Source organism: Bombus fervidus, chromosome 3 (assembly GCF_041682495.2).
Source record: "Bombus fervidus isolate BK054 chromosome 3, iyBomFerv1, whole genome shotgun sequence".
NCBI lineage: Eukaryota > Metazoa > Arthropoda > Insecta > Hymenoptera > Apidae > Bombus > Bombus fervidus.
Window position 1 is genome coordinate 13,918,782 of NC_091519.1, and position 25,987 is coordinate 13,944,768.

The window sequence follows — 25,987 nt, forward strand, 5'->3', positions numbered from 1 at the left end:
AGCAGGTGCCGCGGTACTTGGCGTTCAAAGCTTTCTACGATAAATACCTTATCGAGTGTGCTCGTTATGTAACACCGGCAAACACTTTGATGCGTAATAGTCCTTGACAAGATTCGAGCAAAGCAATTTATCGAAAACAAAGAATAGATTTCGATAAGGAATAATTGAAGAATAAAGTGGAAAAATATTGTTTCGCCAGCTAACCGTTATACTTTCTCCGTATATTTCACTGAAATATCGGCAATCGGTTTCGAGAGTGCGTAGATCGAACAGCGTTCAATTATTACGTTCCAATATTGGTGTTTCGAATACAATTCTATTTGTAGCTATGCGTTTGACCGTTGTCACGATTACTTCCTGAATTTTGATTGCATGATCGTGTTCGAGCGACCACAAGATCTCGCTGTGTGAAAGAGACGCAAACGTGGATCAATAACGCGACGGAAAGTGTCGATTATGTGCAGTGTACAACGTAATGTCGATCTCTGATAAAAGAACGAAGCATAGAACTGACGAAAGATTGGCCTTTCTAACTCAATTACCACGTCGATGTACGAGCGTGTTGTTTCCTTTTCCACGAAAAAGATTTTTGATTATAGCGGATGAACTTAAGCGTTGACCATAAGCTTCCACGACGTCCGAATTTTTCACAGTGGATCTAAAGCTTATACTCTAAAGCTACCTCCTTTTGTCGTTATCAGATCATCTTCGACTAATAGATAGAAAATAATCGTTTATACGATGTAACGATAGATCGAGAATGATTGTCATTTTTTTTTTTTGTATCGACGAAAGGAAAAAGTTTGGAGCGCATTGTTGCGGGCTGCTTGACATTTAATTTTGTAAAATCATAGCTTTCATGAAGAATGCCACGTAACTTTTTTAATTCTGTCGCGATTTTATCGGTGTTTGCTGGACCGTGGATTTTTACGAGATATTCGGGTTATTAAAAATTTTTAACTCGCAGCTTGATGAGCTTTGTTACCGCGTCTCGTACGTTTTATTATTTATTTTTTTTCATCGCCCTCTAAAACGTTCGTTGCGCAGCTAAGCATTTCACTGGATGGTTTCGAGTTCGAAGATTAAAGCTTTGTAATGTAAATCGGAACGTTACAGGATCAGCCATTGTTCCGTGAACAAACACCTTGTATCTTTAATCTCTGAAGCTTAACTTCTTTTAACAACGCGATTGCCGTGTTTCGTTGAATCTAATATATCATTGTGTTCGCAATCCGGAACAAGATTCGATCTTTTTTGTTGGAATACAACGATATTTCACGCATAAGCATAAATACCTTACACAGACATCCACACAGGCATTTACACAGGTCATACTCATTATAGTAACTGGCCAACAATCAATAATCTCCATACGTTGTTAATTATATCACTCGCTTATATACATCAGGTTCTGTAGTTCTGTTTAATAAACATCACTGAATATTATTTCAACATAAACATTGTGTCTTCCACAGATTATTAATCTTAACTTCAAGATCAAATTCTAACATTTTTAAATGTACATGCTCGCCATAAGCATTAGGACGATTGTAGAAAAACAGGACACCTAAAGCTGATAAAACATTAAAAAATTATTAAACTTTACTTGCAACTGTATGCTGTGAAGAACTCACATTAAATCATATAAGAACTTACCAATAATTATGTGACAATCCTCGATGTTTTCCTCATTTATATTCATCGTATCTTTTGTCCACTGTGCCAGTCAATGTTGTACACATGTCGTTATTTAGTCGCAAGCTGTTAACAAAGTTCCAGAAGCCAGATTTAAACTTTGCACCGTTTAATTCATTTCATATTCTCTCAATGAGATCTATTAGATCAGAAAATTGCACACGTTCGAACATATATATGTAGCGACATATGAGTCACAAGTCTCGTGTTGTTGTTGTGCTTCGGAACACGGACACCGCCTCGACACACGAAAATAGCGTTAGACTATACCTAATTCCAACATAGAAATTCTTCAATGATTCCAATCGAAAACCTTAAGATCCCTAATAGATGCACCTTGGTACGTTACTAACGAAACGATACATCACGATCTTAAGATACCCACAGTCAAAGAAGAATTATCCAAATTCAGCAATAGACGCAGCACAAGAGTCAACAACCACCAAAACCCTCTAATTATTCAACTACTCAACACGTGGGAACAGATCCGCAGGTTAAAAAGACATTACACCTTAGACCTAAGCACTAGATTCAAATAGAATCAAACATACTATAAACACCTATTAATCATGTCATAGTACCACGTCAGATAAATTTACTTAAAATTCTCTAACAAGAATTGATTGTAAAATAAACGCAAATAAAAAAAAACACTATACCTAGGCGAAAGCAATGTCGCCCGTGGAGGACAATCGTCGTTCTAAGGCAAATTTGAATCTTCCGACTCTCCCCCGACCAGTATAAATAAACAGACACGATCGCGAGCGGGCAGTTATCATCATCGAATTATTACCGAGATATTACCGAGTCATTATTTGCGAATTAACAGAGTATACGAGTCTTTGAGTTATCCGCGAGCATTTTATTATGTATCTTCACGACTATCATTGTACGAACGTCTATCGACGGTACTTATAAACCTTTATAATAATATTTATTCTAAATATACTTGACGGTTGCAATAGCAATCTTTTTCATCGTTATAATTTAAATCCAATCTCTTCACATAATCCGCCACATATACGATATATTAGCTTGTCCCAAAAGTTTCTTTCGTTTTATAATGTTGAGAATTGTGGACCTTAATCGCCGAAATAAAAGTAAAGTAACACTAAGGGTACGCTTAGAATTCATATTAAAATAGTTTAAGATTTATTTAATAAACGATTTCCAGGATCTTCGTCGATATACATTTGCACGCGTCTCAGCACTCTCTTTGTCTCACCATCTTCCATACCACACTGCCAAAGGAACATACTTCCACACACTCATATTCACATACGCGTGTCACTACTACGCGGCTAATTTAGTCTAGCACACAAAATTATACGTATATCAATATATAAGGAAATAACAGATGCGTAACATTTTTTGTTTTATATTATTTTATGGAATTACGCACGATCCACTTTGCTTCATTGGAACAAAATTCTACTTACTAGTTCGTTATTTGCTCCTGAAATTCTTGCCAATAGTTTTCAGAATTTCTCGTTATGTACTTTGCATCGTCGTTTCGTGCGAATACAAACTTCTGACTGATTAATTATTTCCCTAACAATCTGAATCGATTATCGCGTTTTCCTATCCTGTACAATCAAGTACATCAATCGTCCTAGTACTTTTCAACAAATCCATACATACGCTATTACTCGTAGACGTTTGAATATCGAAATATTCGCCTTACCTTCGTTGGTACGTTATTTCCAATTTTAACCACCTCGATGCGGCGTGTTGAAAGCCGACGATTACAAGCAACGCTGGTAGCTGAAATTTGGTATCGAACGATGGCTAAATTCGATCTTAGTATCCGTAGATCGTATCGCGAACGAAGGCTAAAGCTAGCTTTAGGAACGAAAGGGTTAATCGGAGTTCGTTGTTGCTTAAAACCAGTTCGGTTTACCTAGCACGATAATGGTGACTTGACCGCATATACACACGTCAGGGAGAGAGAAAGAGAGAGAGAGAGAGAGAGAGGTTACAGACTAGAGGGAGAATTCTGTGAAACTTATGACACGCGCTGTACTTGCACAGCTGTGTGCAAACAAGCTCAACCGATTATGCTGGTAGAAGCATGGTGTGGCAAGAGCTGCGACGAGTGGCGACGACTAAATTCGAGGAATAAAATACGGCGGTTTGCGGGAAGCAGGGATCAACGTTGACTAGGTCGAAACGGTGGTCTACCATCCTAGCAGCGAGTTAACCCTCTCGAAATGGATTTTTCTTTTACCACAGTAACGCAGTAATGTGAGCTACGTTTCGCTAAAAATTGGAGAAAAGATACGATCGGTGTAATTTTTAAAACAAAACACATAGCTCTATTTAACACGGAATCGTACGTTCCAATCGATCTCGGCGATGTTAGAAAAGTTATAACAAACTAGCTGAAGTATTTCTAAGGCTTATCCTAAAATTTATTGTCTCGAAAAAAATGAAGTCGTGCTCGGTGCGATATTACTTCCGAAAAAGTCACCGGAAGACAAAGAGAAAAAACTCTTTGGAAAACGGGCCGTTTGGCGAATTTTACTCCTGCCACGGTAAAGTCCAACGGTCGGATCATTTTCGCGCGTTTTGCATCACGTCTATTGCTGCGTGGCGTGGGTTTGAAGGGAAAATCTACCAAGCGTTTACGCTAGATGAATGTTTAAATAGAGTCCGGTGCTTATACGTCTGGCTCGTTCACAGCGCAGACTCGCGACACCGTTGTCTCCGTGATAATATTTAACTTGTTGTTCATACTTTCTTCTGTGGCGACTGCTTTAATTCAACCCCATTCCACCATGGCAGATGAAAATTGTTTGCTCGGTGTCTGCTCTTTCGATTAAAAATAAACGCCATTGCAGTTCCTTCGAACGATACTGTCGCTCCTTTAACTAGCGAATAGAATTATACAGAGTGGGTTACGTGTCAAACGATAGTTGTCCAAATTCGAGGATTTTACGCAATAGATTTCATCGAAGATGCTTTCAACTTGTCGCACGATTTATAATTTCACGAAACAATTATTTGTGCGTCGATATATAAAACCTAGTGTCCCGTAACTGTTCTAACGATAGGAATATGTGGAATCGTACGTTGCAAAAATCTACATGGAAATATTTGAAAAATACAAATGAACGTTGGTAAAAATAATTTATTCTCGAATACTCGTACGTTACGTTCGCGTATGTGCGTAACGTATGTACAACGAAAAACGCAAAATAAGGGAAAAAAAGAAAAAGTGACTACGCATTCATGCGTGTTGCCAGTGCTTGCACGGTAACGAATGGAGAACAGAGAAATTCAGAACGGAGGTTATCTGATTATATGGTAGGGGTTGAAGTTTTACTTGTTTCCCCAGTCGAAGCACACCGTTGTGCGTTTATATTAGTCGTAAATTTCTGTTTAACGAAACGTGGGAAAGTGTGCACAATACTTTTTAAAAGTTACCTGGTAAACAGCTTTAAAAAGCTGTATATTCGCATCTCTTTGCTCGATGTACTTACAGCTTGCTTTCATACGGTTTCTTTTGTTTCCCAGCTTTTTTCAGGTATCCTTTAATCGGCAGCACGATTATAAAAGCTCGCTACCTTGAAAAGTGTGAACAAGCTTTGTTTAAGCAAAGCGTTAAAAACCTACGAATCGCGTTCTCATGTTTTTTTTCCTTTCTTTCTTTTTTTTTTTCACCGAACGTATTTTTCAGAGGAAGAATTTTTCCATCGATCTCGCGTGTCAAAGCGTTTAAAATTTCCCTCGCGTCTTGAACAAATCACTGCGAAATATACTTCTCGCCGAACCGGAGATTCGGTGGAAATTTTATTTCGTAATCGTTGGAACCAGGGTTCGCCAGAGGTTCGAGGATTTTCGCTCTTACGGTCTCTCTCTTTGCGAAAGTAACGATTTTAATCTGACGGAATTGGCCGATTAAGTTCACAGAGCGAAATGAAATTCCCGTGATAGTCGCAGGAGATCGAAAATCCCGTGCCGCGAATATTATTCCACAGTTAAGCTGCCATTTGTTTTTCGATTATCTAAAACGAGGCAATTTTGTAACGTAAATGGGAACACGAAGTTCGTCTTCGCACCTGCCCCGGTGTATCCGCACGATATCCTGTGTCCAGTTTCATGGTTCAACGTCTGCTAACTAAGCAGCCGACGTGTTATTCCGAGTACCCTGGAGACATGTTTGTACCATATACACGTTGCGAGAAAGCTATTCCAATTGCACGACAAGACACGTATATTTGACGTGTATCGTTTTTCGATGGTTCGCGCACTCTCACCTGTGATTTATTATCAACGTCGAAACAAATTTTTATGTCCTACGCGTATTTAAAACTTGACGTCTAAACAATAAGAAAAGCGAAGAGTACACGTTGATGAATAACGGATGCACGAGGACGACGACAGTGTATTCACCCGCTCGGTTTACGTAAATATGTTAAAATATTTGACGTAATACTCGATAAAGGGAACCGAATCAGTGGATCCTCACCGTGCTCGAAATAGAACTCTAAACGCGATCAAAGCGAGCAAACAACGCGTAAGCGTCGTAAGAACGATATTTATATTCCGGAAATCCGGTAAATCCAACACGCTAGATAGATCAAAGAACTTTTTAATTAAAAGCAAACCAATTCTAGAAGTAGCTTTGCTTTAAATTCCACCTTTGTGTTTCGATTACACACAGCGTAATTCCTTTTCCAAACATACGGAATATCCTATGAAAGATGCTGGCCGTAATTTTCGCAGTATGATCCGTATATCGTGTGTTAGTCGCGAAAGTTGACGTCACGTGCGTTCAAGTTTAAATCGCATTCGGATTGAAAAATCGGATTAACGTGCGATGAAGTAAGTCAGTGTACGCGCGGAGCATCTACTTCCGGATGTCGGTCGATGCTGCATTCGTTCGTACGAATGGAAACAAGCGCACGTAAGTATCGGCTTGGCAACTAAGTGATTGCGGATTCTGTCGATACCATCTAATGACAAAATCCGCAGTCACTTAGTTGCTAACCCAATACATACGGCGATAGGAACGCAAGTTAAATACGGCGGAGAGCGGTTTTTATGGGTCTCGAGTGGATTCGTTTTTCTCCTATTCTCCTATTACATCGGCTCACGGAACTATTCGAACGCTTAGAACGGTAACTACAGAATTTTTTTACCAGTATATTACGTACGCTATAAAAAACTTTGAAATTTCGTCAGCGCCGAAACGAGACAGGACTATCGTGATTATAACAGCAAAGTTTAAAATCTATTCGAAAATGTATATGAAAGTTACAAGACATTTATTGCAAACACTCGGTGAAATATTAATATACGGCATGCATAATACTCTTAAACGTACAATTAGTGGTCTCACTACGTACCGTGACTTATTGATACAACGAATAATCGACTCACTGTTCGTATATCACCTTGTGAAGCGTGTGCTTCCAATAAATATCTTGCAACTTCTAAATACGTTTTCGCATAAGTTTTAAATCTTACCGATATAATCGGGGTAGCCGTGTCTCGAATTTCAAATCAAAATTTCTCATACGATATACACGCGTGAAAGCTTTCTAGGAGTATTCGGATACTTTCGCGAGCCACCGTAGATAGAAAACGAAGAAGGCGAATATGAGGTAAACACGGCAGAGACCGGTTTTTGTTCAGCTTGGTTTCTTCTAGTGGCAAACGTGTCCGCCTTTCTTCCGTTGTCTCGTTATATCGCGCGTCCTCGAGCACGAGAAGGGGGATGAACCGATGCCGGTGCGCTTACACCGAGGAACCTACCCTCCGGTTATGCACCCATATCCGCCGCCTTCCGCGTCGTAATTTCTTTGTGCTCGCCAGCTTTACGCGATAAGTACTTCGTTGGCTGGAACGGAACAGAGAGAAAAGTTGCACACGGAAGCCGACTTGTAATCGTTTATACGTCGTCGTCATTTCGCTCGGAACGTGACCCGAGGGTGACGTTTGTTTCCGGCGTTGCCGACGCGTTGCAGATTGAACGCACCAACTGGTCGCGCTCATCCTCCCGTGCTTGGTATTTTGATTAAAGCAGGATTTGTTACGGATTAACTCAATTCATTCTGTTCATTTTTAACCTTCTCCCTTTTGTTTCGCGTTTATGCTCCATTTTAATCGTTTGCCTTCGTTTTAGGTGTCTTGGTAAACCAGCGAGGCAGCTGATTCCCGTGACTGGGTCTCGGATAAATAACGTAAGTAGGATTTTTAACGTCTAGATATATTGTGGATGTGTATAGAAATTCATTTTTTACGAACACGACTGAAGAAGCGCAGGACCTAGGCAGAGATATTTGTTTCGTTTATAAGATATCAGCTACTGTGCTTCGGATATTTCGTACATCTTTACGCGGGTATTGTTACGCGTTCGTTAGATACGTCGGATTTCCCGTAAATCGCGATCTATCGACGACTATCGTCGTTAGACTGTCGGTGGTACGTCGCGCCGATTCGTCGTTTAACGTGCAAGCAAATATGTACTGAATTTTTAATCGCAAGAGGATCGTTGAAAGAACGTAGAATATTTAGCGAGTACAAGCAGAACGAGCTAATCGATGCAAACGGTTGAAATTTATCGTCAATTGCTCGGGAGGAAACATCGATCGTAACAGGGAAATCGAAACGTGGCTTGAGAAGGAATTTACGGCGGAAGAATAGAATTTTATCGAGCAAGTTTAACCGGCGTTTGTTGCCACGTGTAATTAACTATATTAGATTCAAGCTCGCGGTACGTACGTTGCGTTGGCACGCGATCTAATCGCGTCAGATCGCGTCCCGTAAGGGCACAACGACTCTCAGTCTCAGCTTGGCTTTTCCACCAATCATCGATTTATTCGATTTTATATACTTTTAAAAGGAACGTCATTTGCTCTGCAAATTTTCGCTCAACCATTCCGTAAAATTCGAACGTCGATTCGCCGATAATTTACATTTAGGATCATCTTTGTAATTTTGCTTTGACGAATTCTTGCGGCGTGTTCGGTCGCGTGCTGAGCACAACGACGTAATAACTATCCTCGTTTTGATCATTTCAGAGGCTAATTCGATAATAATTGAGATGTCTTTCTAATGATCTCTTGAAATGTTTACGAGGATAGATTAACAGTCCGATGTTTCCGATAATTCGTTTCCATGGGATTGGCTAAATCGTTCGATTTCGCGTGTACAGTTCGGAAAACAGGCGCGCAAGGTCAGCGTTTATTTCCACCCGCGATGAGCTCTGGAATTAAGCGTCAACGCCTTTGGCAGCTAGCCGATGGTTAGAACGGTTCGTCGTTTCGTTCGTATTTTATTCAGAGGGTCGATCAGCGGATTAGATATTTACAGAAAAGAAGTGTCTCGTTTTTTTCTTTTTTGGGGAACACGACACGCTATCGAGATGGTTATCGGGAGGAATTGCGGCTAACCGGAAACGAACAAAATTTTGCTGCAGCCGGTCGAGTGTCGAATTAAAATATACACGTGTATAGATCTATCGCGTAATAATAGTTTAGTTTGCGGAGCGTACATAGTTGGATTTCGTGTTCTGGGTCACGTTATCCATTCCTTTACGCCTCGTTCGCTATTCCAGCCGGCTCGATCTCTTCGCCGACGTCATGTTCTTCTGACATTTTCAGTTTTCATGGCACGCGAACACATTGTTGCAACCTCTAATGGCTGACTATATTCTGGATAAACTGCCGCTGAATTATGCCGGTGGCTGCGATTCGAGTGCATCCACTCGAAGCGCAAACAAGCATCTTATTAGTCCTTAACCCTTTCGGCTGGTCTAGAAATACCGGAAGTAATGTATAATTTTCTGGGAGTTTCCCGTTCGTCGAGTGTTGTATGTCAAATAATTCAACGCCGCTTTACCGCGCAATTTGTCTTCTATTGTGCGCAACCCGTTCTCCCAACCCTCTCGGCCTCCGTGCGACTTTACGTTTAATAATCTGCTGAACGTGGCCCGTAAGCACTCGTCGACGACTACGGTAACGTCTGTTCGCTCAATTAGTGCTTAATTATCAAGTCGAGGGCTGTTTTAGTTTTTGCCACGGCGCGGCGACGCGCGATACTCTCACTCGCAATGGCTGACATATTTTTTGGCAAATTTTCCTTTTTCTTTCTCTTCAACGTTCTTATCGATCGAAGAATTTCGAGATTGCCAATATCCTGTGGTTTCTAACAATATCGCTTACGATAATTTTTAACCGAAGATCGGTGTATGTATATCCACGTTTCGCTATATATTTTCCTGCATAGAAATATAAAATAGAGCTGTTGGAAATCACAGGTTACCCTATACTGTTTAGCATAATGCCAAAGGTAAGTGAAATTACAGGAGAAACAAAATGATGGTCGATCAACGTTCTTCGAATACCTGTGATTCGAACGGTACACAGCCTGTAACACTTGGCGTACTGTAACCCAGTAAATTGTGGTTTAGCCGCGTCGTACACTATACGATCTTGTTCACACATAGCGAGTAGAAATTTCGTGAAGCGTTGGAAAGTAAAATTCACGCGACGATCGATCAATTATAAATTTCCCTAAAGATCTGCCTTTGGCAATTATTTTCCGAATAACGTCTACGAAATTAGGACAAGTTATTCTGCTTGGAAATTCAACTTGATAATACAGATTTCCGAAAGCACGATCACAAAGTTAAACGCAGGATAATAGGAATAAGAAATGCAAGAAACGAAATAAGGAAATTCATAAGGAAAGAAACGCAAAGAAAATAAAGCAGGCTGGTCGTCGGGGATATTGCTTGTTTCGTTTCGCTAGCAGGCAGTGTGAAGTAAAATTTCTTAGTCCCTTGGCTACTCGACTCTTCTCCACGAGTATGAACACCGCCGACAAACTCGGCTAGGATACATTTTGAGAGAAACGATTCTTAATACTTTCTAACGAAGGCATCTCTGCCGGGAGTAAGCCGATTACGTTTTTATTTTACGGTCCTAAACTTTTACGCGAATCGTTTCGTTGCAGCTGCCATGGAAGAAAAGTTTGTGCGTTATAAATAAACTTCGAGCATTACCGAAGTACTCAAGTTCTTATCTTTTTTTTTCTTTTTTTTTATCGAAGTAGCACTCAAAAGTGCGTGACAGAATGACGCGAGTTGCATGGATCTTTTATGTCTTCAATTTAGTCTGCACGGCGATGTATCCTTACGTAATAAGAATATTTATACAGGATATTATTAGTATTAAAAAGTAACATCTCGTATTATCGAGCGTGGAGATCGACACTTGCCATTATTATAATTACGAAAGAAACAGCGAAGGTTAGCGTTTAGTTGCGTTCATATTAGAATCTTTTATTATCCAAGTACGTACCACACTGCAGGAATATTTCGTTCATTGAATATTCCTTTATCCGGACGCTTTACCTTCTGCAACGTTATATTCCATCATCCATTGAATGTTCTGTTCTGGTCTAATTATAATACTATATTACCTGGCATAGCAGCACGTACGCATGCAATTTAATACGAATCAAATAAACACAGTCGATTTTATAATGTTATAACGCCGTGAATGCACAATGTTAATTAGAAGAATCAAAGGTAAGAATAAAAAACAGGATTTGCAATTTTGAAACGGCAAAATATAATCCACCTCTCGGATATAATTTAATAATTTTATCAAATAATAAAGTTAAAGTATATTGCGATATTGCATGATTATCGTTTCCAAAATCGTTATGGCGAGGCTTTTAACATACACCGGCGGACGTAAAACGTTGATTAACGGAAGAAAGAGCAGAGGTAGCGAGGTGATTTCCGAACGATCGTAGACACAAAACGCGCCGATTCAAAGTTTTATATCGCTTTACAAGCTGGCGAAACATTTCGTCCGTGAGAACGATGTCACTTGCGCGTCCTAATTCGCAACGACATTATACGCTTGCAGAGGAATTTCTGAGCATTCCTGAGAGGGCTGCATTAATGCGTTCTTGAAAGTTAAGATGCTCTTCAAGCCTGACTTCTGCTTTGTTCCTGGCAATACGGACGTAAAGTGCTCCTGAAATTATTTGCAGAGTATCGCGATTTTCTCGCTCGTCGAGAGTCGTCTGGTCCTTGGCTCGTCGCGAGTCTCGATCGAAATTATTTCAGTTCGTTCGATCGATTCAACTACAAAGCGGAGACGATCCGATACGACATCCAGGAGTTTTCTAGTACATGCAATTTTTGCACTAGAATTTTCCATTATTTATATTTTCGTTTGACAAAGCTACACTGCGGATGTTTATGCATTTGTGGAAGATGTAATGTTGCGAGAATACACGTAATATACGAGAAAATATATATATATTGAGATACGTATAATTCTATGTACTAGACTAGATGTGAATATGAGTGTATGGAAGTATGTGTGCGCGCGGTGCCTCGAAAACAAAGGAATGTAAACAGTTAAAAGTCTGGCATGGAAGAAGGTGAGACGCGTGCAAGTGTGTATCGATGAATATCTTTGAAACCGTTTATCAAATAAATATGTAAGATCGTAAATCTCGGAATAATTCAGGGGATCGATTCTGAAGTCTGAAAATCGAGATTTATCGCGAAAGTAATTAAATAAAATACAGAAGTAAACAACAATTGATATCACTCTATAACAATAAATAACAATAAATTACATAAACGATAAATAACAAGTTCTGTGCAATGTTTACCTGAAAATCGAGAATCGATTTTCAACGTCCTGAGCTACCGATCTTTCTCCGTCAATCTTCAATATTTTAAATAATTATTCCGCGATCTTGTCTATCTCTGATGTTGCTCTCTGTCCGTTTGGGAAACGAGTGTCTCTCAAAATGGTTGTCCGTGAAACGAAATAGGGTCGCTCTGTCCGTGAGACAAAGAAAGTCGTGCTATCCGTAAAACAAAAAGGGAACTCCAGGGAGTTTACAAATATATAACTATTCTAATATAAATTCTAAGTATAAATTTGGTCTTCCTATACCATTATTTCGGCAATTAAGATCTAAAATACTCAATATAAAATATTCAAAGTATACTCGTTGTAACTTTTAATGGACGAAGCAAATTTCCGTTTAAATTCCATCTTTTGAATTAAACGTAGAAAAATACGAATCTGCATAAACATCCACGGTCCGGATATAACGTATGTACGCTGTGTAGTACATATGTGTGACATACATAACATATGTGTGTATTTGTGCGATCTCTTTGAAATTACCTTTCGCTTATCGTTATTTTCATCTCCTACTCGCGTTTGCCTAGTTCTACTTGAAACACCCAAAGCGGTAAATTTACATTTTATTGGTTATTTTGTTCTTTTGCTCGAATATATTAGCGGACGGACGATGAAAGCCAAAGGATGAAACTCTTTAAATCCTTCTCGGAATTACAAGCTTTCCTGGACGCAAATGAGAAGGGTTCGAAGATGTTGAGATTCACGCGGAAATTTTTAATTCGGAAAGCAACAGATGTCATTCACGTTCGATAACTGTCCAAAAATTACCGACGACGATCAATTTACTAGGTCGGGTATTAAGTCGATTGGCGATCTCTCGAAAGAGCACGTTAAGTATTGGTTTAGTATTAAGCTGTGTGTAAAATCTATCTCATCAACGAGTAACTCATTTATCTCATTTCGCTATCAATCTATATTTTTTATAGTTTTTAACACGTTTAAACGTTGGTCGTCGATCATCCACGTTATTAGATCTTCCAGAATGATTAAAATAATTAATTGAAATAAAATAAATTTCACGAACCGACAAATTGTCGACAATGCGAATAATTTCGGTAACATTGCCAGAAACTGTGCACGGATGCAATGCGATATTTTGCAAGAATTAAACGTTATGGCGTAGTATATTTCAATCTGTTGCGGCTTCCAGCGTGAAATATATAAGATTCGCGGTCGAATAATTTTAAACGCGTTTTAAAGTGTTTAAAAACGTTAAACAATTTTTGTAACATTCTTCTAAAGTGCATATACAAATGGAAGTCAGACGAATTTATTACACATGTTACTTCAATTTAAATCTATTATTCCAATTTAAATCCATTACTCCAATATACATAATAACAGAGAAGAATATCATCGTCTGTCCGTTATCAACAATTTCGTAATAAATTCGTGTCTTATAGACGATAAACGAGCGTACGGGATACTTATCGTTCGATTCGTATTTATAAAATTCGACTATCGTCGCGTCGAGCCAACGATCATCACAGAGACGAACGACGTATGTATCGACGACCGATGTTGGGAAAAATCGAGCAGAATCGAAATAATCGATGACGTTGAAAAATTTAAGAGGCATGGGACAAGTATCACGCGCGGACGATTATCGAGCTCGTCTTCGCGAGTGGGTAGAAAGATTTTTCTTGGAGCCGAGGCAGATAACGCGACGAAACATCGCCGGTACTAAGCGTGCGCGTACACGGAAACATCTAATGTGTGCACACGCGGTCGCGGCCGGAGTTAATACGAAAAGGACACGCAACCGAGCAAATTACCATCAAAATTATAAGCTTGGCCGTTCAAGGCCACGGCCTGTTTCAATTTCCTTCGCGGATCTCCCATCGATCCAAATTTACCTGTCCTTTGCACGTGAAAGCTCGCTATACCTGCACTCCCGCTAATTGCATCGTATTTCGCATCGTTGTGTTTCTCTATTCCCTTTTAAGTCGTGGTTTATGAAATAGAGCAAATAATGGTACGTTCTCTACATTCGGACTTGTGCCGGAGGATATTAAGTATTCTCGTAAGGGAACAGAAACGTGTTATTTAACCGCTTCACCGCGGACGTCGTTTGATTAACTCTTTGCTTTATGATTTTTACCCCCGGGTATATATACAACCCTGTTCGTAAGTATGTATTAGAGCATTTGCTACCCTCGTACAGAGCGCGATAATCGACCCAGATAATCAACCGTAGCGTCGATGTTTCGAGGTTCTCGTGAATCGAGGTTTTTGCAAACGATCGTGGAACTTGTAACTGGACTGTTCCCCAGACTTCTATCTTTGTAAATACACCTATTGAGATATATGTAATTTTCTCAGGCACACCGGATTAGCCGCGTAGTAATGACACGCATATGAATATGAGTGTATGTGGGAGTATTTGCATGCACAGCGTTTCATAAAACAGATGAATGCAACTATTCCGTAGGTAGCGTGGTATAGAAGACGGTGAAACAAAGAGAGCGCTGAGACGCGTGCAAATGTATATCGACGAAGATCTTGTAAATCACGTATTAAATAAACGTGAAAGTATTTTGATATCAATTCTAAGTGTAATCCAAGTGTTCCCATACGTTTATTTCGGCGATTAAGGTCCACAATTCTCAACAACACCGACTGGGATCCGTTCTATGGAATCCGCTTATTGGCCAACACCGTTCGATCTTGCATCGATCTTTCCAGCAGATTTAATTTTTTACTTTTAAGCGGCATGATTTCATCGCGTTTCTTACGTATGGTTATCTTTGTTCGTTATCCTGTTATTTCTAGTCATTTTCTTGTCTTCTCTTCTCTGTTTTGTTTTCTGCTTGCGATCTTTAGTCTTAGGACATAAGTAACCGTTAATGCTACTTACCTGCTAACCGTGTTCCAACTTTATTTATTATCGTTCTAACAAAGAATTCTGAACCGTTGGGCGAGTAAACTTTTAACCGAATTATTTTCTCGTTGTTTCTTTTATTCCAGTCCCCTGCTGAGTTGCTTTATTCGGCGTTACACGAATAACGGGGGAATCGAAAGTTCCGTAATCTGAAAATGTTCTTATCCAAACAGCCGTCTCCCTGTTAATTCGGATAATGGAAGTTCCGTTGGCCGACGTCGAAGTTTGTACAACGAGATTTTGGCTGACGGTACAGCTATGATATAGCACCCACGTATGTGGATGTCATAAATCGATGTGATAGAGCCGCGCTCAAACGTGAGTTACGCAATGAACGGAAAGTAAATCCTGTGTTCGTTCATCTGCGAAAATCGTCGTTCGTCTCTAAATTAATCGAAGCAGCACGATTACGTAATTTATCTATAACGTATCGTATATGTAACGTGATATAACTTGTATATATAATATATTTTAATCCATCGTATCGTTTAACGATATTGGTAGTTTTACCGAGGACGCGTAATTCAAATTTCGTTTATCGTTAGATCGGATGACTCGCGTTGTATTTTTTACATCGACGTTTATTTAGATCTCGCGAATTCGACATTCTCCGTTTCTCCGCCTATTTTCCAATTGATCGTATCTCTTGAATAGAACTTTCGACCCAATCGCGGAGATTATCCTAGAATGTCTCATTGTTTAATTAAAGGATTTCCTTGTCAAGAGCGTATCGGAAGATTCAGCTTATTAAATAGACCGTAATATATTAAATAAACCTTCTTTCTCTCTCTCTCTCTCTCTTTCTCTCTCTCCGTTTCTCGGTTTAATCTACTTTATCATTTCGAGTTAATTACTTGCCATCACTTTGCTACATAATATGTAATACAATATCCAAGAGTGCGGCCACGTTAACCGCGGTTACCGACGCGCTGTTCGTGGCCGTGTTTCTCGACCACGTTAAACACAAGATAATCTGACAGTTGGGGAATACGCGGAAACTTGCCTGTAAATAATCGAGTTGTCAATAGCACGCCAACGAATTAATTGCTTGCGATGTTACGTTACACGCAACGAAATCACGAATGCAAATCAAATTAAAACGGTGTCGTTGTCTTGATTCTAACGCCACGCGACAACCAACGTTTCTATTATAAACATTCGCTATCGTGGATTTATCGGTGACGTTTAATTATCGCGCTTGTATCGCGGAAACGTCGGTTTCCGTGTATGGAATTTATAATCTCGTCGATCATTTTAATTTCCAAATTTGACGGTAGAGTCTTTCTACTCGCGCGTTTTCTCGTCGCTCGCGCGAATACCACTTTCATTTATCGCGCGTCTAACGGACGAAACGGTAAATTAAAGAACGTTGCAGCTTCTTTCTTTGTTCCGATCGTTCTGAATTTAAAGAATTTTATCAAAGAGGAAGCGACGTTCGCTTCGAATTTTCGTATTTTTTTCGAATGCAACATTTTTCGCACAAACAGAGGCACAACGTAACCATTGTTTTTCACGTTGCAGAAAGTCATTGTATAGGATTTCAAAAGAATTCTTGTTTCGTGAATTTTCACCGTTTTACCCGGCGAATATTGAAACCAAAGTTGAAACACAAAATTTAAAGATCACTGGCGCTGTTCAAAGTTGATCTATTTTCTCTATCTCTATCTTTGCTCTTCTTTCTTTTTTTCATGCGCCAGAGTAATATAAAACGCTGCGAAGAAGAGAACGAGCTTATACCGCAGTTGAAGATAGAGAATACATTTTCGTTTTAAAAATGCATTATCCAATGCATTAACTCTTATCTGTTCGCGTATGTCGCGGCACGAGAAAGAAACCGGCTTGTCAAAAAGCAAATTACTCATTTTCTTTACCGCACGCTTATATGATGGTACTTCCGCGGTTATTAATCGAGACTCAAGTCCGAGCTTTTACAGATCAAACAAATATCAACTGCCACGCGTTTTAAACAATAAACGGTTCTTCGTGCAAAATTAAGAAATCCTACACTTTGCATCGAGCAAACGCTTTAAACGACATGGTTAAATCATAGGAAGCACGAGCCAATAGCTATGTATGTACGAAAATTCGCTGCGAGAGACCCAGCTGGACACCGTCTGCAATTTCCAGCAGTCCATAGCTGAACGCCGCAGGGTTCTATTACTAAAATTGGTGGGTAGCAAAGATTCTCCTGTATCACGGTGCGACATAAAACAATATTTCGAAGACCTGTGTTCGGCAGTTTTTCACCAGGTCGGCCGACGTTTTTCGCGAACCTTCATAAATCTTATGGCTTGTGATCGTAGTAGCCGTGTGATTAATAATTTGGAAAAATATGTAATATGTTGTTATTTCTATATTCAGAGGTAGGATCACAACAGCTATTATCATATTGTATGGATAAATCCATCACACCGTTCTGAGCCGAAAAACCTTTATTGCACACACTTACTTACATGGACTAGGGGAAAGAGAAACGAAAGAACATCTTAAAACAATCGATCGAGTCTATCGATCGTATCTGGAACAATCTTCTAGTTACTGTTTTTTGTAATTAGCGCATCTGCATATGCATGACGAGCACGAACTCACGTTGTCACTTTCAACATAATAACGGTAGATAATAGTAATAAGAATAAAATAATAAAGCTCTGATCGTTGTAAGCTATAGATTTTGAGATGGCGTAGAATTACGTACGCGTGGACGAACGCGTTAAAAGTCGCGAACGTAGAAAAAGGGATAGTCGTTTTTTTGGTTGCGGTGGCTGGACTTGGAACGTAAATCGATCGCGTGGCAGAGATTGGAAGGGAAGGGAATCGAATTGTCCGTAATGCGCAGCTGGTGGATAGTTTTGGTGTGGTGCTGCCGGTGGCGGAGGACAGCACCCGAGGATCCGTTAAGAAGCCGGGGTGTGCGGCGAGTTTTCACGACATCGGGACGTCGTTTTGAGGCGCCTTAATTGGAATCGGATGGAAGCGCGAGGGAACTTCTTGCTTCTTGGCTCTCTGTGTCGTGAAATTGTAGCTCGAAGACGAATGCCTCGGTCCGTCTGGGAGACGGACCTCTTTCGTGTTAAATCGATTTCGTTGAAACGTTCTCTGCAGTAGCTCTGAAGTTACAAGCAGATAGAGAAACTGAAAGTAGGAAGAGGAAGAGGAAGAGAGAGAGAGGGAGAAGTAGTAAGGTCCTCGAACGACGCGACGCGTAAATCCATACCGAGTTCCTGGACGAGACAAGTTCCTTCGATTCCAGTTGGAACCATTTCAGTCCGATAGAGTCAGCCTGCGTCGTCTTTCTACCGAACATATTTTTTTCGGATTACATACACGATTTTCGACTTGGTCCGGCGTCCGCGTATGTCTTTCCGTGTCGGCAGCACCATTGAATGCGTTCGCGTGAATTACGCGAATAGAAGGTAAAATTTCATTAAAACGATTCAGGTCAGTTGACTTAAAAACTCGGATTCAAACGGACGCGACGCTGGATAACTTTATGGACGGATCTTTGACCTTTTTTTCCTCCTCTCTCTTCCATCCCTCCACCCTTTATTTCCCATTTAATATTTAATCCTTCCAGCTTGACGTTTCGAACGCGTGCCGACAGGGAATAAAAAGAATCTCGTCGTTTCCAAATTCGTCTTCGAATATTGGTCCACGCGTTATCTCTCTTTTGCTTTCTTCCCACATTACCGTGATTTTCTCCTTCTTCTTTTCTTGTTCTTTTCTTTCTTTCTTTTTGTTTGTTAGGTACGTTAATTGCCTCTTCCGCGGCAGATTGTCTGAAGCGTGTCTCGAGTGGAAAGGAAATCGATTTCCTTAGCGTTCGTCGATGGAACGGTCGTCTGGTCTGGAAATGGCACGTTTTCAACCTACTATATCTCGCCGACTCGCGACGAGGCGCGTGCCTTCCTACGCGACATCCGTCCCGATCTTTCCTCACATTTTTAAATGTAAACGAAGTCTCGTCGAGTAGTTCTTTCTCCCTCCACTCAGACAGAACGCCTTTGTTCGTTTGACTCGCTCTACGATCCTCTCGGCTCGCAGCGAACACTTACGGCTAACAATGCATTTTAGCAAAATCGAAACGTATTGCACGATTTGATCGTATATTTTGTTCTTCTTGTTGCCAGCAGAGCGAATTCTCGTAAACCATGTAACACGCGTCACGGATACGCATTGAAGAATTGCTATATTACGGAAGAAAGAAAAACTATTAGCTTTATTTCTTTTTTTTTTTATTTATTCGTAATTCGTACCTTGCGGTTTAGGATTTATAATTCACATTCTCCACTCGCTTGCAATATGAGCTTAAACCGTATTTACGCTATAGTTACAAGGAAGAAAGGGTAGTATACGTTCAACAATCAATTCGTAGCGAAACTTTTACGAGATTAATAGACAGCAAGTAGGTACATTACTGCTTTCTTAGCAGAGCATTATCTTACTCTCCTGTTCTTCTACTCTGTTATCTTAGCACAGTATTATATCATCTTGCTGCTTTTTGTATTGACCAGATCGGCTTGATCGGATTACACACTATGTAAAGCTTCTTTAGCTTAAAGCTAAATTATATACAATTCCATTTTCTGCGCCTGTTGATTATTTTATGTAGACGTGGTCTTTTAACGTGTACCATCGCTATAATGTTTGTTTGTTACGATGTATTAAAATTGCGCGATGGCAAGCGAATATAGCACTAGCACGAAATAAAGCGATCTCGGATATTTATTGGAATCGACTAAATAGGTCGAGACTTGGTTGATGGAGTTGTTTGGGCTCGTCAGATTAGTTTGCGAAACAATGAGCTTCAGATTGAGACTGGCTTCGAATTCGAAGACGAAACAACGTACCGAGTACGAAGTAAGCTTCAACTTAGATTCGTTTAGACTTTAGACCATCGAGCTGGACGCATCGATTTAGGAAGCAAGTGACTCCGAGAGTCGCATTGAACGTCGGTTTCCTGCAAGAATCGCCGGACTTCCTAGCATCATTCATCCATAACCGAAACCACGTCGATCGAGTATTACCTTCTTTTCCTCGTTCGGTAAACGGGATCGATCGAATAAAATCAGACGCCTTGCTTTTCGATCGTGCCTCGCGTAAGTTCCAATAATAAAAACTGAAAGTTTCATGGGAACAGCCTGTGTTCACGGCTGTATCGTAACTCCTGCTTCGACCCAATAAATAACTAATTTTCAAAAGTAATCCCTCTAGACAGCCGATCCTTCCAACTTGAAACGGGTCTCTGATCAGACGTACCATCGAGTCCTCTGAAGCTAATCGTCCTCGTATACGATCCCACGTGTATTCCTGTTTCATATTAGACACGCGCACTATATTATCATTTAAATACAGATCGTATTATAAATACGGTATCGGCACGGTTGGTCAGCTTTCTATACAGCCGCGATACGTATAACTGGCGAAGAACGACGCGTAAAGGGGTTTGCATAATATCGATTCGTAATCCATCCGTCGGCGTGATATGATAGCTACCGGCACGATTTTTCCCCGGTGTTTCTATACCGTGGGAGTTCCTTGCAATTTTCATGTCATCCTCGTCCGCGGCTTCGAGTCGTCGCACGAGGAAAAACATTTTCCGGGGAAATTGGAACGGAGATGGCTGGAGATTGGCGGGACGAGGGAATAGCGTGCGGTGAAAAGACACGGCACCCAGGTTCCGTGGTAGTCGGCTACCCGGCAATACCTACGAGATCTTCTTCTCTTTGACACCCGAGCCCGGTATGCTACTTTTACATTCCACTCTACGTTTTATACATCTGACGCGTGTGTGAGCGTGTATTTAAGCAACACTTTGTGCTCGGCCCTGGTGTGCAACCCTGTTGCGCTGTGAAAAGGGCCGCATATGCCCGCGATCTCGTTGCCTACCGGAGACTTTGATCTTCGTTAATCGCCGAGCTTGCCCGGCTTCCCGAAGGCTTTAAAACGTGGTTTCTATCCCTTCCTCGGTGAACCTCGCTCTCTTCCTCCCTGCATTTTTTATCCTTCCCATCGTTAACATTCCCTTTTGTTTCGACTATTTCAAGTACCAGCGAGTAGGAACTTCGCGTTCCTCTTGCAGCTTGATCGTTGTGCTGCAATCCCTAGACGAATGAATCCTTTAATGGTTCCTTCTGTTTGGCCACGAACGCGCTTCTCGAGGTTGCAGCAGCGATGTTGCTCGAAGAAACGGCCAAGAGAAGCGCGTGTAATATCAGCTTGTCGGATCCAAAATGTAGTTTCTACGAACCTACGACTCGGCCAGGCAGTGCCGTATTAAGGAAGAAATTCGCTTCGATACGCGCGCATTAAAAAGCGAGATTTACAGTGGAAATACTCGCACGTCGTTGTCACTGGTTACGAATAGACCGTGGATTTTTACGAGGGTACGATTAAGAGAGTTAAGAGATATGATTTAGATAGGAATTTGATTTACCTGTTGAATATTACAAAGAGTAATCGCGTAAAAATCCTTGCTGTAGTTACGATCGGTCGGAATATTCGAACGAGTTTAAATTTGGACAAGGCGTTGTAAAAGTTTCCAACACGAATTTAGTATGTAGAAAACTACCTATAGAGTTGCAGTATCTGGAGAAGATCGAGCGGACGTTAGGACGTCGGTTCGAGTAATACGATTGTCAGTTAAGTTAACAATACCAGTTCCACTGCGGATATTTTCGACGCGACTTTTTTTTTCTCGCAAAGACGGCTTTTAAATTAGCTCGCCGAAGTAGCTTTCTTTCGTTATCGAAAATACGCTTTTCTATCTTTCGTTCCATCTTGCAGCCCGGAAGCCTGCGAGATATTTATCTTAATTAATTTCCCAGGAGTTATAAATCAAAGTATCGCAGCATTTTCCAATAATGCAGTCGGAAAAGTTTTCCCGAAGGAAGGAATAACTCGGGCAGAGGGTGGTAACACCTTACGATTGTACGTTGAAGTATCATATTGTTTCTCGCAATTAAAAACGAACTGTTCCGACTGTACGAATTATTCGAAGCGTTCAACTCAGTATATTAATTTGCATAATTGTTACGTAGAACAACAGCCAGAACCCGAAATTGCTAACGCTACTATGATACAGTACAGATCGTAACTGGGAAAAATGAAAAAGAAATGTATTCGTCTTCTTTTGTTCGTGCTACGCGATTGGTATATACAGCGGGTCATAAAAGAATTCGCACACCCTTAGAAACTTTTTACGTTTGTATTATACAGCACACTGTGAAATTTCATTAGTACAACAAGGCTATCGCTATTATATTTTTAAAGCTTAAAACGAATCTTATTACGTATATATAATAAAAGATATTTACCGGGAGCATACGCTTCGTAAAGATCATCGGAATACTCGAACAATCAATTATTCGTTGTATCAACATCATCTTGGACACTAATCGTACGTTTAAAGCTACTGTTCATGCTGCACGTTAATTTCGCTAATTTAACAAGCGCCAACTACGTTCGCTGTGTTTGCAATAGACGTCTCACAACTTCTATATACATTTTTAGATTGGTTTCATATTTGACCATCGCAATCACTATCGTCGAGTCTCATTACGATGTCAATGAAATTCCAGAAAGTTTCGTACGGTACACGCGATATATCGGTAAAAATTTTCTTCCTACAAATGTTCGAATACTTTCGCCAGCCACTGTAAGACTGATAAATCGTATCACAATATAAAGAACGTATAAAGAAGCATTCAACGTTTCTATCTACGCGATATTAAATTCATATTGGACGGGCAAACATCGATGTGAAAATCGAAGAGTACGTAGAGTACAGAGGACGTAAACAAGATACGGATATTTGCTCTCGATATTTATAAACGTCGCTCACGTGTTACGAAATTTTTACGATTCGATGTCGAAACCTGCGTGTACTCGTGTTTTATGTAAAATCAATTTGGTGCGGCCGCTATTCGTCGCTCGGTCTGTCGAAGAGGTTTGTTCGTGTTACATGGAAAATGTAGACCGTTCGGACGTAGCTCGCATAATTTATCGGCGAATATGAAACTGCCTTTATCCTTCGCTATGCCGTTATCCTTGGAGCCTGTAACCAATTAATAAACCTTCGATTAATGTGTAATCGGGTGCACGGTCCAGGCAACCGATTGAAAATTAATGGCCTCAGCCGTTGTCACGTAAATTAATTGCAACTCGACGTCGTGTTGGCCTGAACGTCAAGCAATTTTATAGTCGCCTGTCTGTCTGCTTGCTGATCGTTTGTTAAACGTATGTTACTGTTTTTTTTTCGTTAACATCCGATACCATAATCCGACGTGAAATTGACTGTTAGTTCAGTCTGTTGCGTTCTTATTTTTCAGAAACTGTCCCGATAAATTATCTAACAACGTTTCTTCCGCGTAATCGATGGGTACCGTGGCATTCGATATTCTCCTAACGTGGAAAGATCCACGAAAAGAGTAGAGTTCTATTCCGCAGTATAGAAACTTGTCAACTTTTCAGCGAATAATCTGAAATTCCAAATTGAAATTATACGACTTAAAAGTAATTTAATTTAATAGAAAGGAATCGTACACGTATTGCAGACTCGATTAACCGTCGTTATCGGATGTACTACCGTTTGGCAATCCGGTATTGGTTTTTAATCCGACGATTGCTTAATTACTCAGCTTCTGGTCTAATTGAAGGCGCGGACGATGATAACAGGCAGCCTTTTAGTCGGGAATAAAATTTCCCAGGTGGCCATCGCCCTTTGATAAGAAAAGAATTGCCAGGAACGCGTTTGCCCAGCCGAATGTTCAGGAAGTTGATAGGGGAAAAGTTCCTTCTGGTTACGTTCGTTAGTGTTGGAAACGTTTCCATGATAATAAATTCAGATGATTCGCATTAAAATTTCTTTCGTTCATCGACTATCGTCAGTCCGATCGCTTTTATCGATTCGTTCTAATTTATTATAGTCGAGACACGTCGGTGCACGTATAATCGCTGGTAATTTTCTTTCGACGTTCAGACAATGACTCGAACCCTTTCTTTATGGCTTTTTCTTTATGGCGTACGTGGTTATTGGTAATGACGGACATTGGAATCTCATTTTCGATCCGACGTTTTTCAAGGCTTTCAAAATTCGAATCACTTCGATTAGAATTCGATGCCATAAAACTGGCGAGTGTCTTGGACGATTTAATTGCTGTGAAGATTTCCAAGACTTTTGGCAGTTTTAGGATCCGAATTCTTCAACGAATGCATTTGAATAAAATTGAAATTAACAAATACACCAATAGCTGATTTTTTCTGATCTTGTTGTCGTTGAAAGAGCCGTATTTTTAATACGAAAATAAAGATAGAATCGAAAAAAGCACTACACACGCGTCGTGTGATTAGTATAGTAAAGGATACATCAAGTTGAGAAGCTGATCGTATCTGTTGCTAAACCGATATCGCGTCGCGAGATGAGGAAGGATTAATAAAGAAAGAGTTATCGGAACGCGCGATATTACACGTCTAATAAATTTCAAGCTTTGCGTTTGGTTCGGACATTTCGATCTTATTTCCCTTGACGTTACTTTGTTTCTGCCAGGTAAATTTCATCGCGATCGTATCGTACGAGTGCACTCGTGGTTTCTATAAAACCATCTGTTGTGTTCGCGAATCGAATCGAGTGGATTTATCTGCTTCTCGATGCTCGAGTTAACTTCGATGATTCATATCGCTGACAAATTTTTCCTGGATAACTTGATCCTATAAGAAAATTTCGAATTATATCGTGGATTTTGTTATACGAAAAACGTATAAATAATGCTTGCGAACTTAACTATAGCGCAAGATTTCGAATAAAAAGAAACACCGCTGTTTCCGATTCACAGCGTATTTTTCACGGTGTTTTTCATTTTCATAGTTATTTAACATACGTATTTTTATCATCGAGTTACGGTTATATCTTATAATAGATTTGTTTGTTTGCAGTCGCGGAAATTGATATTTTGTATACAGTGATTATAGGTACATTTGTATTACGGGTTATGATTCATTTATTTTTGATTCGATCGGCCAAACGAAATTATATTATATTACAGTTCATCTATCATGCGTATTTGCGCTGATATCAATTACGTCGATTATGAATTAAACAAATATGTATGACGTATGAAACGTTAATTAACAAATAGCCGTTATCTGTTAATAATGTCTATACTGAAAATCAAAATGAAAATTGTAGAATTTTCCTATGCTATCCTTGTCTACGTTGAACGTTTGAGATTTAATTTTGCTAATTGTAATATCGTAGACAAATGGCCTAAGAAATATCGGCTGAAACAGTAAACAATGCCGCGAGAAAGCCTAAGTGCTGACAGGCCCATCAACGTGTCGTCGGTCCTTCGGTCGAATAGTTACGCGGAAAAAAGGCCTACGCGACGTGGGCAGGCTATGAGAAAAGACAAAGGGATGCTTAACCCTTTCGCTTCGAGCGCCGCACTCGCGAGATGACCTGTGGATACGAGTGCCGCATATAGGCGGCGACGACTCCCGAGTCCGGCACCCCATATATTCGGCACCCAAATGATGCATATACAAGTGCCATCGGTAGCCAATAATTTGAACATTTTCTGTTGATTTTATTGACATATTGGATTAATCGCTTCTTAAAGTTCCTCATTGTTGAAGCAACATCACAGCGTTTCATGCAATATATTTCAAACATCCAAACGATCGTATACTGTTTCATGCTAAAAAATCTATTAAATCCATTGACAGT

At 40.2% G+C, this 25,987-nt stretch overlaps 1 protein-coding gene across 1 annotated transcript in view; it reads left to right on the plus strand.

Moving 5' to 3' along the window:
• Hs3st-a (Heparan sulfate 3-O sulfotransferase-A) overlaps positions 1-25,987 on the plus strand; it is a 151,728-nt gene that overhangs the window by 14,383 nt on the left and 111,358 nt on the right. The window contains exon 2 of the mRNA XM_072000236.1: positions 7,826-7,883. The gene's annotated coding sequence lies outside the window, so the exon portion shown is untranslated. The remainder of the gene's footprint in view (positions 1-7,825; positions 7,884-25,987) is intronic.